The sequence below is a fragment of the Panthera tigris genome, chromosome D1 (assembly GCF_018350195.1).
Source record: "Panthera tigris isolate Pti1 chromosome D1, P.tigris_Pti1_mat1.1, whole genome shotgun sequence".
Lineage (NCBI taxonomy): Eukaryota > Metazoa > Chordata > Mammalia > Carnivora > Felidae > Panthera > Panthera tigris.
The window spans coordinates 143,015-159,832 of record NC_056669.1 but is presented as its reverse complement, the minus strand read 5'-3'; the positions used below and the strand labels follow the sequence as shown (position 1 = coordinate 159,832).

Genomic DNA, 16,818 nt, shown 5'->3' with positions numbered 1-16,818 from the left:
ATTTTATTTATTTGAGTCCTTTCTGTCTTTTTTTTGTGAAAAGTCTGCCTAGGAGGTTTTCAAGTTGATTACTGCTTTCAAAGAACCAGCGCCTGGTTTCATTGATTTGGTCTAGTGTCTTTTTGCTTTGTATATTCCTTACTTCTTCCTTAAACTCTATTATTTCCTTCCTTCTGCTGTTCTTTTTCTCATTCCTTTAGTTGTAAGTTAGGATTGTTTGAGATTTTTCTTGCTCTTTAAGGTAGGCTTCTATTGCTATATACTTCCATCATAGACTGCTTTTGCCACATTCCGAAGGGTTTTACCAGTGTATTTTCATTTTCATTTGTTTCAGTGTATTTTCTCATTGATTTCCTGTTTGACCCATTCATTTCGTAGCATGTTATTTAACCTCCCTTTATTTGTTTCCTTTCCTCCTTTGTGTGTGTGTGTGTGTGTGTGTGTGTGTGTGTGTGTGTGTGTGTGTATGAGTGTGGTTACCTTCCTAGCTTTGTGGTCAGAAAAGAAGCTTGGTCTGATCTCTGTCTTTGGGCACCTGTTGAGGCCTGATTTGTGACCTAGAATGTGATTACTTCTGGAGAATGCCCCATGTGCGCTTGAAAAGAATGTGTACTCTGTAATTTTAGTATGGAGTGTTCTGAATATATCTGTTAAATTCATCTGGTCCAGTGTGTCATTCAAAGCCATTGTTTCCTTGTTGATTTTCTGTTTATAGATTCTGTCCATTGATGTGAGTGATGTGTTAAAGTCCTCTACTATCGTTATATTATTATAAATGAGTTCCTTTATGGTTGTTGCTAAATGTTTTATATACTTGGCGATGGCATGTTGGGTGCATCAAAATTTACAATCATTGGATATTCTTGTTTGGCTGTCCCCTTTAGTATGAGATCGTGTCTGTCTTCATCTCATTATAGCTTTATTTATTTATTTATTTATTTATTTATCTTAATTTAAGTTAATTTAAGTCTTAGTTGACATACAGTGCATTCTCAGATTCAGGAGTAGTATTCAGTGATTCATCCCTTACATACAACACCCAGTGCTCATCACAACAAGTGCTCTCCTTAATACTCGTCCTCCATCTAGCCCAGTGCTGACCCATCTCCCTCCATCAACCTTCACTTTTTTTTCTCTAACATTAAGAGACTCATGTGGTTTGTTACCACGCTTCTCTTTTCCTGCCCCCTTCCCTAGTTTTCATGTGTTTTGTTTCATAAATTCCACATGAGTGAAATCATATATTTGTCTTTCTCTGATTGACATATTTCACTTAGCAAATACATTCGAGCTCCATCCACATCGTTGCAAATGGCAAGATTTCATTCTTCTTGAAGCTGAGTTATGTTTCATTGTACATACATATGTATGTATATATGAACATACACATATGTACATATGCATATACATACGTATACACACACACACACACACACACACACCACAACTTCTTTATACCTTCATCAGGTGATGGATACTTGGGCTTTCTCCATAGTTTGGCTACTGTTGATAATTCTGCTATAAATATTGGGTGCATGCAATGTCACTATTAGGTATTTACCCAAAAGGTACCAAAATAGAGTCTCGGTTTTAAAGTTTATTTTGCCTGATATAAGTATTGCTACTGGCTTTCTTTTGACATTATTGGCATGATAAATATTTCTTCATTCCCTCACTTCAAATCTGCAGGAGACTTAAGTCCAAATAAGGCTTTGTAGGCAGCATCTAGATAGACATTGTTTTTTGTTTGTTTGTTTGTTTGTTTGTTTGTTTGTTTTTTCCATTCTGACGCCCTATCCAATGTCTTTTGATTGGAGCATTTAGTCCATTTATATTCAGAGTGACTATTGATAGGTATATATTTAGTCCCATTCTACTAGTTGTTTTGTCATTGTTTCTTGATGTTTTCTCTGATCCTTTCTTGTCTGTAACACTTGTAGTCTTTCATTTCCACTCAAGAGCCTGATGTAAATATTCTTTTCTTTTGACTGGTGGTACATTTTTTACTTATTTTTAATATTTCTTTTTTTTAAATTTAAGCCCAAGTTAGTTACCTTATAGTGGAATACAGTTTCAGCAGTAGAATTTAGTGATCCATCAAGTACAAAATATACCCAATACTCATCCCAAGGGCCACCTCTAATGCCCATCACCCATTTAGCCCATACCCTTATTCAGTAACCCTCCAGGAACCCTGAGCTTCTTCCCTCTATTTAACAGTCTCCTATCATTTGACTCCCTCTCTATTTGTATCTTATTTTTGCAGTCTTTTCACTATGTTCATCAGTTTTATTCAATTCGACAGATGAGAGAAATCATAGGATGTGTGTCTTTCTCTGACATATTTTGCTTAGCATAATAAAGTCCGGTTCCATCCACGTTGTTGCAAATAGCGAGATTTCATTCTTTTTGATCGCCGAGTGATAGTCCATTGTATGAATATACCATATCTTCTTTATCCATTCATCTTTCAGTGGTCATTTGGGCTCTTGGCATAACTTAGCTATTGTTGATAATGCTGCTTTAAACATTGGAGTACATGTGCCACTTCGAGTCAGCGTTAGTGTATTCTTTGGATAAATACCTAGTAGTGCAATTGCTGGGTCCTAGTGTAGTTCTATTTTTTGTTTTTGTGACGACTCTCCATACTATTTTCCAGAGTGGCTACACCACTTTGCATTCCCATCAGCATTGCAAAAGGGTTCCCTTTCCCCCTATCCTTGCCAACATCTGTCGTTTCCTGAGATGTTAATTTTAGCCATTCTGACAGGTGTGAGGGGATATCTCATTTTGGTTTTGATTTGTATTTCAGTGATGACGAGTGAGACTGAGCATCTTTTCATGTGTGACCAATCTGGATGTCATCTTTCTTAAAGTGGCTCTTCATGTCTTTTGTCCATTTCTTCACTGGATTATTTGGTTTTTGACTGTTGAGTGTGGTAAGTTCTTTATCGATTTTGGATACTAACCCTTTATCTGATATGTTACCTGCAAATATCTTCTCCCATTCCATTCAGTTGCCTTTTAGTTTGGCTGATTGTGTCCCCTGCTGTGCAGAAGCTTTTTATCTTCAGGACCCAATAGTTCATTTTGGTTTTTATTGCCCTTGCTTCTGGAGACATGACAAGCGAGAAGTTGCTGCGGCCAGGATTAAGGAGGTACATTGCCTGTTATCTCCTCTAGGATTTTGATGGTTCCTGACTTACATTTAGATCTTTCATCCATTTTGAGGGGTTTGTGTGTGTGTATGTGTGTGTGTGTCGTTTAAGAAGTGTCCAGTTTCATTCTTCACACTGCCCAGTTTTCCTACTACCATTTACTGAAGAGACTCTTTTATTCCATTGGATCTTCTTCCTGTGTTATCAAAGATTAGTCCCATAAGTTTGAGGGTATATTTCTGGGTTCCATATACTGGTCATTGACGTCTGTCTCTGTTTCTGTGCCCGTACCATACTGTCTTGATGAATGCGGCTTTCTAATACACCACAAATCCAAAATAGTTATGTCTCCAGGTTTGTTTTCTTTTTCAACATGACTTTGGCTTTTGGTTTCTTTTCTGGATCCTCACACATTTTAGGGTTGTTAGTTCTTGCTCTGTGAAGAAAGCTCATGTTATTTTGATAGGGATTGCACTGAATGTGTCAATTGCTATGTTAGTATTGATATCTTAACAATGTTTGTTCTTCTAATACATGAGCACGGAAAGTTTTCCATTTCTTTGGGATTCTTCAAATTTCTCATAGAAAATTTATGATTTGTGCCTTGTGTCCCCAATGGAAGGGAGTCTGAGCAAGGGTTAGGGTTAGATCCAGGACGTTGCCAGGGCCAAAGCAGCAACTCCAGTCTCGTGATCTCCCTCGAGGGCAGAAGTAAGGGACCAGGTGACCCCGAGGGTCAAGTGTTTGATAAGGTTTCAAGATCAGCTTAGGATTCGGTTGAGGGTTCTGATTAGGGGTAGGGTTTGGGTTAGTACTCAGGAGGCTCCAGGTGCTGAACCCACAGCAGGGCAGTGGTCTCCCAAGTGGGCTACATTGAGGGCACAAGGGAGGAGCCGGTCAGGATTAAACTTTGGCTTGCAAGGTCACACAATTCCATGGGCCACTGGTCGGGTAGACCTCAGGAATCCTTTCGGGCAGTTGCAGCCGGGCCTGGGAAACGACATGGTGAGCTTCCAGGTTCTATGCCGAGTGACCCTGCACTGCTTCTGGACCCCATGTGTGGTGGTGTTCTCAGACTTAGGTATTGGGTACCCATGGGGAGAGTGCCTAACCTAGGGATACGGTCCGGTCCAGGGACGTCTCCAGGGCCAAAGGACCTCCAGTCTCCTGTTCTCCCTGGAGGGCTGAAGTGAGGGACCATGCGACGGGGCGGTCCAATTATAAGGTCAGGGTTAGAGGTCGGCTTAAGTATCCGTGGAGGGTACCGGTTCAGGGTAGGGTTAGGGTTAGGTCTATGTCCAAGGAAGCTCCAGGCGCTGAACCCACAGCAGGGCAGTAGTGTCCCCGGATGGCTCAGTTGAGGGCACAGCAGAGGGTGCCGGTCAGGATTAGTCTTTGGCTGCGAAGGCCACGCAAATCTATGGGTCCCTGTTCGGGGAGGCCTCAGGAATCCTCTCTGGCAACTGAAACCGGGCCTGGGAAACGACATGGTGAGCTTACAGGTTCCATGCTGAGTGACCCTGCACCGCCTTGAACCCCAGGCGCCTGGTGTTGTCAGAATTTGGTTGGGTACGGATGGGGAGGGAGCCTTAGCTAGGGTTAGGGTTCAGTCCAGGGACATTGCCAGGGCCGAAGCGACTCTAGTCTCGGGATCTCCCTCGAGGGATGAAGTGAGGGCCCATGCGACGGGGCATCTCAATGTGGGGTTAGGGTTCAAGGCCGGCTTAGGTTTCGTGGGAGGGTTCCAGTTAGGGGTAGGTTTCGGGTTAGGGATAGGTCCCAAGAGGCTCCAGGCGCCGAACCCACAGCAGTGCAGTGGTTTCCCCGAAAGGCTGAGTTGAGGGCACTAGGAAGGGTGCCAGTCAGCATCAGTCTCTGGCTTCCAAAGCCACACAACTCTAAGGGCCCCTGGTCAGGGAGGACTCAGGAATCCACTCGGGCAGCTGCAGCCGGGCCTGGGAAAAGACATGGTGAGCTTCCTGGTTCCATGCCGAGTGACCCTGCACCGCTGATCGACCCCAGGAGCATGGTGTTGTCAGACTTTGGGATTGGGTCCCCATTGGGAGAGAGCCATAGCTACGGTTAGGGTTCGGTCCAGTGACGTCGCCAGGGCCGAAGCGACTCCGGTCTCGTGATCTCCCTCGAGGGCTGAAGTGAGGGCCCATGCAATGGGGCGGCTCAAGTTCAGGGTTAGGGTTTGAGGCCAGCTTAGGGTTTGGTGGAAGGGTCCATTTAAGGGTAGGTTTAGGGTTAGGGTTAGGTGCCAGGAGGCTCCAGGCCCCGAACTCACAGCAAGGCAGCAGTCTCCCCGAAGGGTTGAGTTGAGGGCACAAGGGAGGGTGCCGGTCAGGATCAGTCTTTGGCTGCCAAGGCCACACAAGTCAATGGGCCCCTGGTCAGGGAGGCCTCTGGAATCCTCTCGGGCAGCTGCAGTCGGGCCTGGGAAACGACATGGTGAGCTTCCAGGTTCCATGACAGGTGAGCCTGCACCGCTTCTGGACCCCAGGCACGTGGTGTTGTCAGACGTTGGAATTGAGTCCCCATGAGGAGAGAGCCTTAGCTAGGGTTAGGGATATTTTCCACGGATGTCACCAGAGCTGAAGAGGCTCTAGTCTCGTGGTCTTCCTTGAGCACTGAGGTGAGGGCCCATGCGACGTTGTGACTCAAGTCTAGGGTTTGGTTTCGTGGTCAGCTTAGGTTTCAGTGGAGTGTTCTGGTTACGGGTAGGGATAGGGTTAGGGTTTGTTCCTAGGAGGATGTGGTGGTGACCCCTCAGCAGTGCAGTGTACTCCCCGGAGGGTTGAGTTTAGGGCATATGCGAGGGTGCCGCTCAGGATCAATCTTTGGCTTCCAAGACCACAACCTCTCTGGTCCCCTGTTGTGGGAGGCCTCAGGAATCCTCTCTGGCAGCTGTAGCCGGGTTGGGAAATTACATGTTGAGGTTCCAGGTTCCATGCCACGTTAGCCTGCACCTCTTCTGGACCCTTGGCACGTGGTGTTGTCAGACTGGGGTATTGGGTCCCCGTGGTTAGCTAGGGTTAGTGTTCGGTCCAGGGACGTCGCCAGGACCACTGCAACCCGAGACTCATGATCTCCCTCGAGGTCTGAAGTGAGGGCGTATGCGACAGTGGGGCTCAAGTATAGGGTTATGGTTCGAGGTCGGCTTAGACTTCGGTGGAGGATTCCGTTTAAGGGATGGGTTAGGATTAGGGTTAGGTCCCAGGAGGCTCCAGGCGCTGAACCCACATCAGTGCAGTGGTCTCCCCGAAGTTCTGAGTTGAGGGCACAGGGAGGGTGCCTGTCAAGACCACTCTTTGGCTTCCAATTTCACACAAATCTATGGCCCCTGGTAGGGTAAGCCTCAGGAATCCTTTCGGGCAGCTGCAGGTGGGCCTGGGAAGTAACATGGTGAGGTTCCAGGTTCCATTCCGAGTGACTCTTTACCACTTCTGGACCCTAGCCACGTGGTTTTGTGAGAGGTTTATGGTTCGGTCCAGGGAAGTCACCAGGGTCGAAGCGACATCAGTGTTTTGAATTCCATGTAAGGCTGAAATGTGGGCACATGCTCCAATGTGCATCTGTTGTAGTGTTAGTGTGATATATAGGGGTAGGTGTAGGGTGAGTATCCTGGTTATGGTAAACATTTGGTTTAGGGTTAGGTCCCTGGATGCTCCAGGTTGTTACCCCAGAGCAGAGTAGGTGTCTCCCCAAAGGGCTGAGTGGAGTCACCAGGGTGTGTGCCGGTCAGGATTATTCTATGTGTTCCAAGGCTAGACAAATGTAATTGCCACCCTTGGAGTAGGCTTCAGGAATCCTCTCGTGCCGCTGCCGTCGCGCTTTGTAAATGACATGGTGATATTCTAAGTTCCTTGTCGAGTATTTCTTCATTAATTCTGGAACCCATGTGCATGCTGTTATTAGAAAATACACAAATGTAGGGGCGCCTGGGTGGCTCAGTCGGTTAAGCGGCCGACTTCAGCTCAGGTCATGATCTCGCGGTCCGTGAGTTCGAGCCCCGCGTCGGGCTCTGTGCTGACAGCTCAGAGCCTGGAGCCTGTTTCAGATTCTGTGTCTCCCTCTCTCTCTGACCCTCCCCCGTTCATGCTCTGTCTCTCTGTCTCAAAAATAAATAAACGTTAAAAAATTTAAAAAAAAAAAAGAAAAAAAAAAGAAAATACACAAATGTATATTTTCTGATGGAATGATATCTCCCTTGATATCTTTGCAGTGTTAAAGTGCCCTTCTATGATTGTATGAGTATCAATTATTTACTTTAGGTTTTCAGTGTTTTGTGTATTGGATGCTCTCAGGTTGAGCACATATATGTGTACAATTGTTGTATCTTTCGTTGGATTATACCTTTTATCATTATACTGTCCTTTTTTCTCTCTTGTTAGAGTTTTATTTTTAAATCTATTTGTCTGATATAGGTATGGCTACTGCTGTTTTCTTTTGATAATTTACTTCTATAATTACTCTCTTATAGGTAGAGGATAGAGAGGTCCTATATTTCATTCATTCTCTCACCCAGTGCCTTTTATTAAGAGGAGAGAGAGCTCAGGGATGGGAGTGTGGGGTGGGGGGAATGAAGGAAGATAGATTGAATGAGAGAGAATGAGAGTGAGGATGAATCTTAAGCAAGTTCCATGCTCAGTGCAGAGCCTCATTGGGGCTCAATCCGGTGATCCTGGCATCATAGCGTGATCCAAAATCAAGAGTCAAAATCTCAAGTGATTGAGCCATCCAGGTGCCCCTATCTGTCACCCTGTGCCTTTGATTTGAGCATTTATTCTCTTTCCTTCAAAGTAATTGATAGACGTATACTTGTCCTTTTATTACTTGATGACTGTTGTTTCTGAATCTTTCTGATCCTTTCTCCTCTTTCTCTTTTTTAGGGTTTGCTGGGTTTCTTTAGTACCACAGTTGAAATTGCTTGTCTTTATAGTCTGCATATGTATTGGTGGTGTTTGATTTGTGGTTATTATTAGGTTTGTACCTAACCACTTGTGCATATAGAAGTCTATATTAAGTTGATAGTTGTTTAAGTTTGAACCAGTTCTTTACTCCTCTCCTTCCCGTGTTGTAGATATGTAGTATCATATTTCAAAACCTTTCATATCGCGAATACCTTGGCTGATGTTTTACAGATATACTCATTTTTATTGCTTTTGCGTTTTGCACTTTAATACTGTCACTTTAGGTGTTTCTTTTCCACTTAAAGAGTCCCTTTTAACATTTCTTGCAGGGGTGGTTTGTTGGTTGTAAAATCCCTGAGTATTTATTTGGGAACCTCTTGATCTTTCCGTCCATCTGAATGATAGTGTTGTGGATAGACTCTCTTTGGCTGCAGATGTTATCCATTCAGCACCTTTACCATACCGTGCTGCTCACTTACAGTTTCAAAGTTTCTTCTGAAAAACATCCAGTGATAACCTTATGGGGTTTCTCTTGTAGGTAATTGTCATCTTTTGTTTTCCTGCTGTTAAATTTTTTTCTTTATCACGGCATTTTGCATTTTAATTACTAGGTGACTTGATGTGGATCTGCTTCTGTTGAATATTTTGGGGATTCTTTGTGACTCCTGCTTCTGGATCTGTTTCATTCCCCGCATTAAGGAAGTTTTCATCTATTGTGTCTTCAAATAAATTTTCTGGTTCCATTTCTCAGAGTTTGGAGGATGAGAAATAGGGCAGGAGAGACCTATTGAAGGTTCTCTGATGAGTCACTGGTTTTGCATTAGTGGGGGATAGATTTGGGACTCAAATGAACAACCTACCTTTAACTTAAAAGAACTAGAAAAAAACAACAATCTGCAATGTCCAATGTTCTCAAAAGGGAGGAAGTAATGCATATGAGAGTGGAAACCAATGAAACTGAGACCATGAAATCAATAGAAAATATGAAGACCAAAAGTGGGTTTTCTGAAGAGTGAAACAAAATTTTCAAGATTATACATAGACTATGCTAAGGCAGAGAGAGGACCCAACTCAAAATAATTATAAATAAAAGTGTAGACATTACACCTGATACCAAAGAAACATTAAGGAGACAAAGAGGCGACCATGGCCAAATTAGATGCCAGCAAACCGCCTACCTAGAAGAAATGGATAGGTTCTTAGAAACACACAACCTACCAAGACTGTATCAGGAAAAAATAGAAGGTTTGCACAGACCCATTAAAGGAAGACTGCATCAATACAAGAAGATAACCAAAGTAAGTAAATGGAAACAGTAATCGAAATTCTCTCAGGGAAGAAAAGCCCAGGACCAGGTAGATTCACTGGTGAATGTGACCAAACGTTTGTAGAAGAAATAACGGTAGTCCTCTCACTGATTCAAAAGGAATGAACACCATAAACTCATTTCATGAGAATGGAATTACCCTTGTAGGAAACCAGAAAAGGATACTACCTGAACAGAAAACTATAGGCCAATATTCCCATGATGAATATAGATGAATAATTCCCAGTGATATACAGGCAAACCAAATTCAGCATCACATTAAAAGGATCATTGACCGTGATGTAGGGTTTTTTCCCTGTAAAGGAAGTATGTTTCAGAAATGCAAATCAATAAATGTGACTCCTCACATACTTGAATGAAAGAAAAATCAACCAGAAACCAGACTCTTAACTATAAATAGCAAACAGAGGATTACTAGAAGGGAGGTGGGCAGGGGCATGGGTTAAATGGGTGATGGGCTAAGGAGGGCGCTAGTAGTGAGGAACACTGGGTGTTGTATGTGATGGATGACTACATTGTATACCTGAAACTAACATTACACTGTATGCTAACCAACTGGAATTTAAATAAAAACTTGAAAAAATAAATACTAAAGAAATACATAAATAAATTTAAACTAAATAAAATAAATACATTTTTTAAAATTTTCTTAATGTTTATTTATTTTTGACAGCGAGAGAGAGAGAGAGAGAGAGAGAGAGAGAGAGAGAGAGCATGATCAGGGGAGGGGCAGAGAGAGAGTGAGACACAGAATCCGAAGCAGGCTCCAGGCTCTGAGCTGTCAGCACAGAGCCTGATGCGGGGATGGAACCCATAGACCGTGAGATCATGATGTGAATCAAAGTCGGATGCTCAACCAACCGAGCCACCCAGACGCCCCATACATTTTAAAAATTAAAAAGAAAACCCTGTGACGATGTCAATAGACACAAAAAAAAAGTTCTGAGAAAATTTGGTATCCATTTGTGCTAAAATACTCTTTAAAAATTCCCCGTAGAGGGAACATATCTCAACATAAGAAAGGCCATGTATGTGAAGCCCATATGTAACATCATACTCAATAATGAAATTGTGAAAGATTTTCCTCTAAGATCAGGAACAAGACAAGGATGCCATATATATGTGAAGGGGATTGGGTGATGCAGGCTTCTGGTTATGGAATAATAAATTACAGATGGAAGATATAGCATAGGGAACATTGAGAATGGTACTGGGATAGTGATGCATGGTGACAGATTGTAGCTACAACTGTGTTAGCGTATCAGAATGTATACACTTGTCCAATCACTATGTTGTTCATCTGAAACTAATGTAACATAGTGTATCAGCTATTCCCAAATAACATCATTTTTTTAGTAAGGTAAAAGAATGAAATAAAGTTCAGTGTAAAAGAACTTGTTAATATCTAATCAAGAAATGCATTAAAGTTCCAAACTAGAAAGACACCGTATCAAATTCTGTAGCTTTCCTATACACTAACCAAATTATCTAAGAAGAAAAGAAAACAATCTATTTGCAATAGCATCAAAAACAATAAACTTTATAGGAATAAATTTAGCCAAGGAAGTGAAAGATCTCTCTACAGAAAAGTGTAACACCCATGTACAGAAATGGAAGAAATTCAATTTGGATGAAAGAAACAGGACAACAGATAAGTCAGTGAAAAGCCATCCCACGTCCATCTTTCAGAGGAATTAATACAGATACAATGTCCATATTACCCATAGCCATCTAGAGATTCAGTGCAATCTTTATCAAGACTCCAATGCAATTTGTATGCAATTAGAAAAACATATCCTAAAATGTATTTGGAACCAAAAAAAAAGACCCCAAGTAGCCAATGCAAGAAGGATCAAAACAGGAGGCATCACACTTCTTGATTGCAAGCTGAATTCTAACACAAAGAAATCAGGTATGTCACTGGCATAAGCACACACACAAGACAATGGAACGGAAATTGAGAGCCCAAACTAAACCCTTGCATGCACAGTCAACTAGAATTTGACAAGGGAGTCAAGAATACACAGTGGAGAAGGGTAGTCTCTTGAATAACTGGGACTGGGAAAATTGGATATTCACGTGTATAAGAATAAAGCTTAGCACCTTGTGTTATACCACCCCAAGAATTAACTTGAAATGGATTAAATATGTAAATGAACAGTATGGAAACAAAATTCTTCCTCATCGCTTCAGCTCTTACTATGCCAAGACGGAGCTGTTGAGGTGGTGAAGGGCTGGGTGGAGAGTAGTCCTGGACATAGAAGCCTGTGTGTGTGGAACAGACTTTCTTTAGTAGTCTGGAAGTATCCCTCTGATCCTTTAAGACTAGCCACTTCCTTCCCCACATTGCAGACACAGCTAGTACCATGTTGCCAGCAATGTACTGCTTTGTCTCCTCCAACTCTTAGAAATTCTAGGTGGGACCCAGTGGGAAGGGTGGAGTTTAGTGGCACTGATGCTGCCCTGTTGAAACCAGGTGGAGAGGAAAGAGACATGTGTCATTCGGCTTCATTGGGATTCAGGTATGTTGGTGTTGGTGTTGGTGTTGGATTTTTCACCTTTTACCCTACCACATCTCAAAAGTTTAATTTCTGTCCTGCAGGTCCACGTGGTTTCCAGGATGTTTCCTCCTTTCCTAGAAGTGCCCCCCATGTCATACCCCATGGGCTGACCTTTATCACCACCCATGGGCTTAGGGTCACCCCCACCTTCTCCAAACTGGAGTCCTCTGGGACCTCACCTTCCTCCTCCACCATGTGGAAAGATGATATGACCAGTATGAGTTGACTTATAAAACACGTTTTGTCTTTTACTTGTTATGTGTTTGGAGAAGATGCAGTGATGGCACCACAGGGCTTTCAGGTCAGCCTGAGTGAGGACGTTGTAATGTTCTTCAAGTTTCTCAGGACATGCATGAAATGGGCAGTCATTTCCACATAGTGAGATGGGCAACACGTGTCTCTGATAGAGAAGGAAAGAGGCCTTATACATGCTGACAGACATAGCACTCCCTAGGATGTAGCTTGTACAGAGACCATGTGCTGGGCTCTCTGAGGGATGAAACACACCCCTAACATACTTTCTAGCGAGTTGAGACCTGAGCTGTTCACAGCTGCTTGATTAGTTATAAAAACACCTGAACCAGGGCCCTGTGAACCTTCCTCAAGAGACAGGATCAGAATTCCCTCTTGTCCTCAAGGGTCACCTGAGGCACATGAAAAACGCTCTGTCCCTGGTAAGGGATGCGAGAGTGTGAATGAGTTGAATATAATGAAACATGTTGTGAATGGTTTGATTTTCTTCTACACAGTCTATGCAAGTCAGAATCAACCTCCATCCACCTCCATCCTTTATGAGACCTAAGACGTGATGCAGCTCCCTCCCATGGGAAACATCATTTGTGTCTCTACCAAGGATGCAGAGAAAGACAAGGTAAATTCTGTTGCCCGTTTCAGTTGAAATGCTTTCTGGAAACTTTTATCTGGCCTTGTCTGGTTTTCTTTGTCCTCTGGTGTCTTTACTGTTTGATTTATGTGCTCCCAAGCCTCCAGACCTCTCCAATGTAACATCGTCATGTTAGCTAGTGCCTCTGGACACCACAAGTGTGTGGAGGCTGAGGACCACGTGGCTCTCACTTAGCATTTGTGGAAATAACTTGAGGATGACACTTCACTGTACCCTCAAGTCTTCTGAAGCGTCTGACTCCTTCCGCACCTTCTTTACATGGGATTATCCTGATTATTTTCATTTTTTCCTATTTCAGTGTAGGCCATGAATTTGTTCAGAATGTCTGCTATGAGCCTCATGACTGGAATAGATAAAAACTCTTTCCAACATTATATTGTGTGCTTTGTGCAGTGCTGAGGGTTCTTAGAAAAAATTCAGAATTCATTACTGGTCCTTCTGTGTTGGTAAATGTACAAGAGAGAATTTCTCCAGTTGTCCCCTAGGTGGAAATATTCTGAATTTTCAAGAAGTGGCACGTGTAATAAAAAAATGTACGTGGAACTGCAGTCGTGAAGGGAGAGAATCAGTGATTACCTGCAGGGCCAATACCTCACAGAGTTCTTCAGTTGTGTTTATATGAGCAGGTCCTCTTGTGTCCCGGGAGCAGTTGTAATTGGTACTTTGTGTCATGATACCTTAAGGGAGTTTTGCACCTGAAATTGAGACATGTTTCTGTTCGTTCTTTTATGTAGAATTTCTACCTCCCGTTTACAATGGCACAAAATAGCTCTGCAACTCATATTGTATTTAAAAGCTGAATTACCTGTGAATTAAGATAAACATACTTGAGGCCAATGAATATGTACAGGTAATGTGTTTCCCTCAAAAACACATTTCCAGGCCCCGTGCAGGACTCCAGGAATCCCCATCTCCTCAGAGGTCTCTGTGGCCTTGCACAGAAGATGTCTTTTTCAGGGAGGGAAGCAGAGTGAGGACAGAAATGGGATGGCAGGTTGAGCTTTGACCTTGGGGTGGCCATGGATCTCTGTGTGGTTCTGGTCATTTCTTTCATTACTTCATGTTCTGTCTGTTTTCAATGTGCAAATAAAAAGTCTGCAGATCTGGAGGAAGAGGACACCAGAGGGGTCCTGGACACAGATGCCTGCCTCTCTGGAATACGTTCCTTTATTAGACTGGCATTACTGCCATCAATCTTCTAGAATAGGACTCCTTGGCTTTCTGCATTTGTAAACATGTGCAGTGACGTGTGGCGACAGTAGTTTTTCCTTGTGGCATCTGGTAACTTCAGGCTATAGGTGGGACCTCATGGGAGGGTAGGGTTTTCTGACACCGATGCTCTGTTCTACTAGAACCCATGAATGAACAAGGGGTCAGGTGTTGACACCTGCTTCATTGTGTTTCAGCTCCTGTGGGCATTCTGCTTCTGTCTGTCATACCAACACACCTGTCACTTCTGTTCTGTAGGTCCCTATGGATGCAAGAGGACCTCCTTCTTTCCCAGGTCCATCCCCCACAGATACCCTTTATCACTGTTCATGGGTTCTATGGGCTACCTCCAGCTCCTTGGTGTTCTCAGTGACAGGACCCACCACCTCCACCTCGACTATTTGTGAGATGAACTGAGCTGTATGAGTTGACATGTTCAGCATGTTCAGCTTCTATGTTGTTGAGTCTTTGAGAAGACGTAGAGATGGCCTCACATGCTTTGTAATGCAAGGGTGCTGCTGGATGTGGACACTGTTAAGATTCCTCAAGTTTCTCAGGACATACATATGTTGGGCTGTCATTTCCATTATTGAGCTGGGCTGCATATATCCTTTATGGAGAAGGAAAGAGTCTTTTAATAGAAAAGCAGGCATATCAGTTCTGCAGATGTGCCCAGTACACAGTCCATGTCCCTGGCTCTGTGAGAGATGAGGCAAACCCTTACCATCAGGGGCTTCAACTGTCCTAATGGGGAGAGAGTCACATGCATTAAATTACATGGAGATTCTGGTCTACAATAATGGCAGCTCCAGTAATGGGTCCTCAAGGACAAGAGACGGAGACATGAATCTCATGGGAATGAATTGGAGACTGTGCATGAGAAGGGAGAGCTGAGATGGTGCAGAGGGGAGGGTGTTGGACTCAGTGAGATGGAGTTGGAGGCCATTTGTGGCAGGGCCCACACCTGGGCAGGGAGAGTGAGCGCAGGGTGACATCCACACCGAGCTGCTGTATGAGTTCAAGGATAGTTCATGCAGGTATCATCTCTGAAATGTCATTGTGGCCAAAGTGCACCTAGTTCATTATCTAAATAAAGACTGTTGTTTCCCTTGGAGGTTCTCCTGAAGGTTCTGGATCCTTGTGAAAGAATGCCCTGGAGATTTGTAGTTTACCTTGGTTCTTATGGGATGCTTGTCTGCTAAGTTTGTGTGCCTCTGTGATACTAAATGTGATGAAAGGTTGTAGATTATCTGTGTGGCTTCCTTGGCCTTCAGCCTGAATAGGACTCTTAGCAGGGAAATCAGGGTTGACCAGGAAACGCCCCTGCTGGAATCTTGTCACCGCACCCCTCAACCTACTGTCATGACCCTGAATGAAGGTTTGCACCTCTGAAACTTCCCTCACAATTTCCAGAGGCACCGCCTGTGATCCTGCTGTCTCAGCCCTAATGCCAGCTCTCAGTGGGGCCATCTCATAGCCTCAGCATTGTAATCTGAGAAGCAGGAACAATGTTGGTCTCTGAGGTCAGTGCGATGAAGAGGTGGTTAAGCACATAAGGAATTTGTAAAATGTATGGGATGAGTGGGCATTCACCCTTCTCAGGGTGGAAATGAATGTATCTGCACACAGAGGATAATCAACAGATGTTCATTCAGTTTCATGAAACTAAGGATATAATGCCTGAGGTTGGGAGATTGGCAATTCCTGTTTCAAAAGATACAACAAAGACCCGTGTGTTTTTTCTATTAAAATTCAGGTCCTGCTTTACAAAGAAGGAAAATATAAGTATGAGAATGTGTATATTCAGGCATCTACACCTAAGATCTGAGGTAGACACACAAATGCAGCCACACAAATATGTGCTCATCCAAGGCCACAGATGTATTGTAGAAGACAAAATGCATACAAGAGAACAGAAGATCCCTTTGCAATGACTCAAAATCACTTTGACGTAGAGGACAATCTGTTTGAAATTTGAAGAGGACGATGAACCATTACAAACCAGCTGTGGTTATTATATATTTAGAGACGGTGTCTAATCTGTCCCTTGGTCTGAATGCTTTCCCTGACCACCCTGTCCACTCCACTTTGTCCTTCCTAATGTCCCCTAATACACTTGTCTCAGTTGTGTTTCTGTGTCAGCGTCTGCTTCCAGGAAAATCAACACTCATTCCCCATCAAGTGTACACTTTGGGGTTCCTGTATACACAGTTAGCCAACACATAGTATGTACACGATTGGTGGAAGAAGACAGATCATTCTTTGGGGTTGTAATGCCTGGAAGGGACCTATAGTTCCATCTGAGGAGTTGGATACATCCTTTAGGGAGATCTGGTCGCGGTTGTTATATCTGTAGATAGATACTCATGAGCACGCAGCGTGCGTGCTAGTTGATGGGGTTTGTGCTGATGAGGAGGGCAGGTATCTGTCTCCAGGAAAGGGTCTCTTGCGATGGTGAGGAATGGATTCAGGAGACCAGTAAGGAGGCCTTGCATTAACTCAGCTCTTGTGCCCTTGTGCACCTTCCAGCTGCCCCCATTAGCACCAATCCAGGTGGCCTCCAAGGGGGCAAATGGCGCAGCTTTTGTGGTGAGTCACATGATATCCCACAAAGCTTCCCCTGTTGCCTTATTGAGGGATGAGGAGGGCAGAGCTCCATGGTCTGAGTTAGGTTCCTTCGACACCACCCAGGAGAGTTGGGTGTAAGCATATGGCTCCTTCTACATAGGCCAAACCAATCCAC

General features: G+C 43.6%; 1 long non-coding RNA gene across 8 annotated transcripts in view; it reads left to right on the top strand.

Moving 5' to 3' along the window:
- LOC107180464 overlaps positions 1–16,818 on the top strand; it is a 65,381-nt gene that overhangs the window by 20,928 nt on the left and 27,635 nt on the right. For 7 of the 8 annotated variants that reach the window (XR_006208235.1, XR_006208232.1, XR_006208233.1 and 4 more), the window contains one exon: positions 12,712–12,833. This is a non-coding gene — a long non-coding RNA (uncharacterized LOC107180464). Of the gene's footprint in view, positions 1–9,315; positions 9,373–12,711; positions 12,834–16,818 lie in introns of those variants that run through there. The other variant, XR_006208236.1, reaches the window with a different exon arrangement.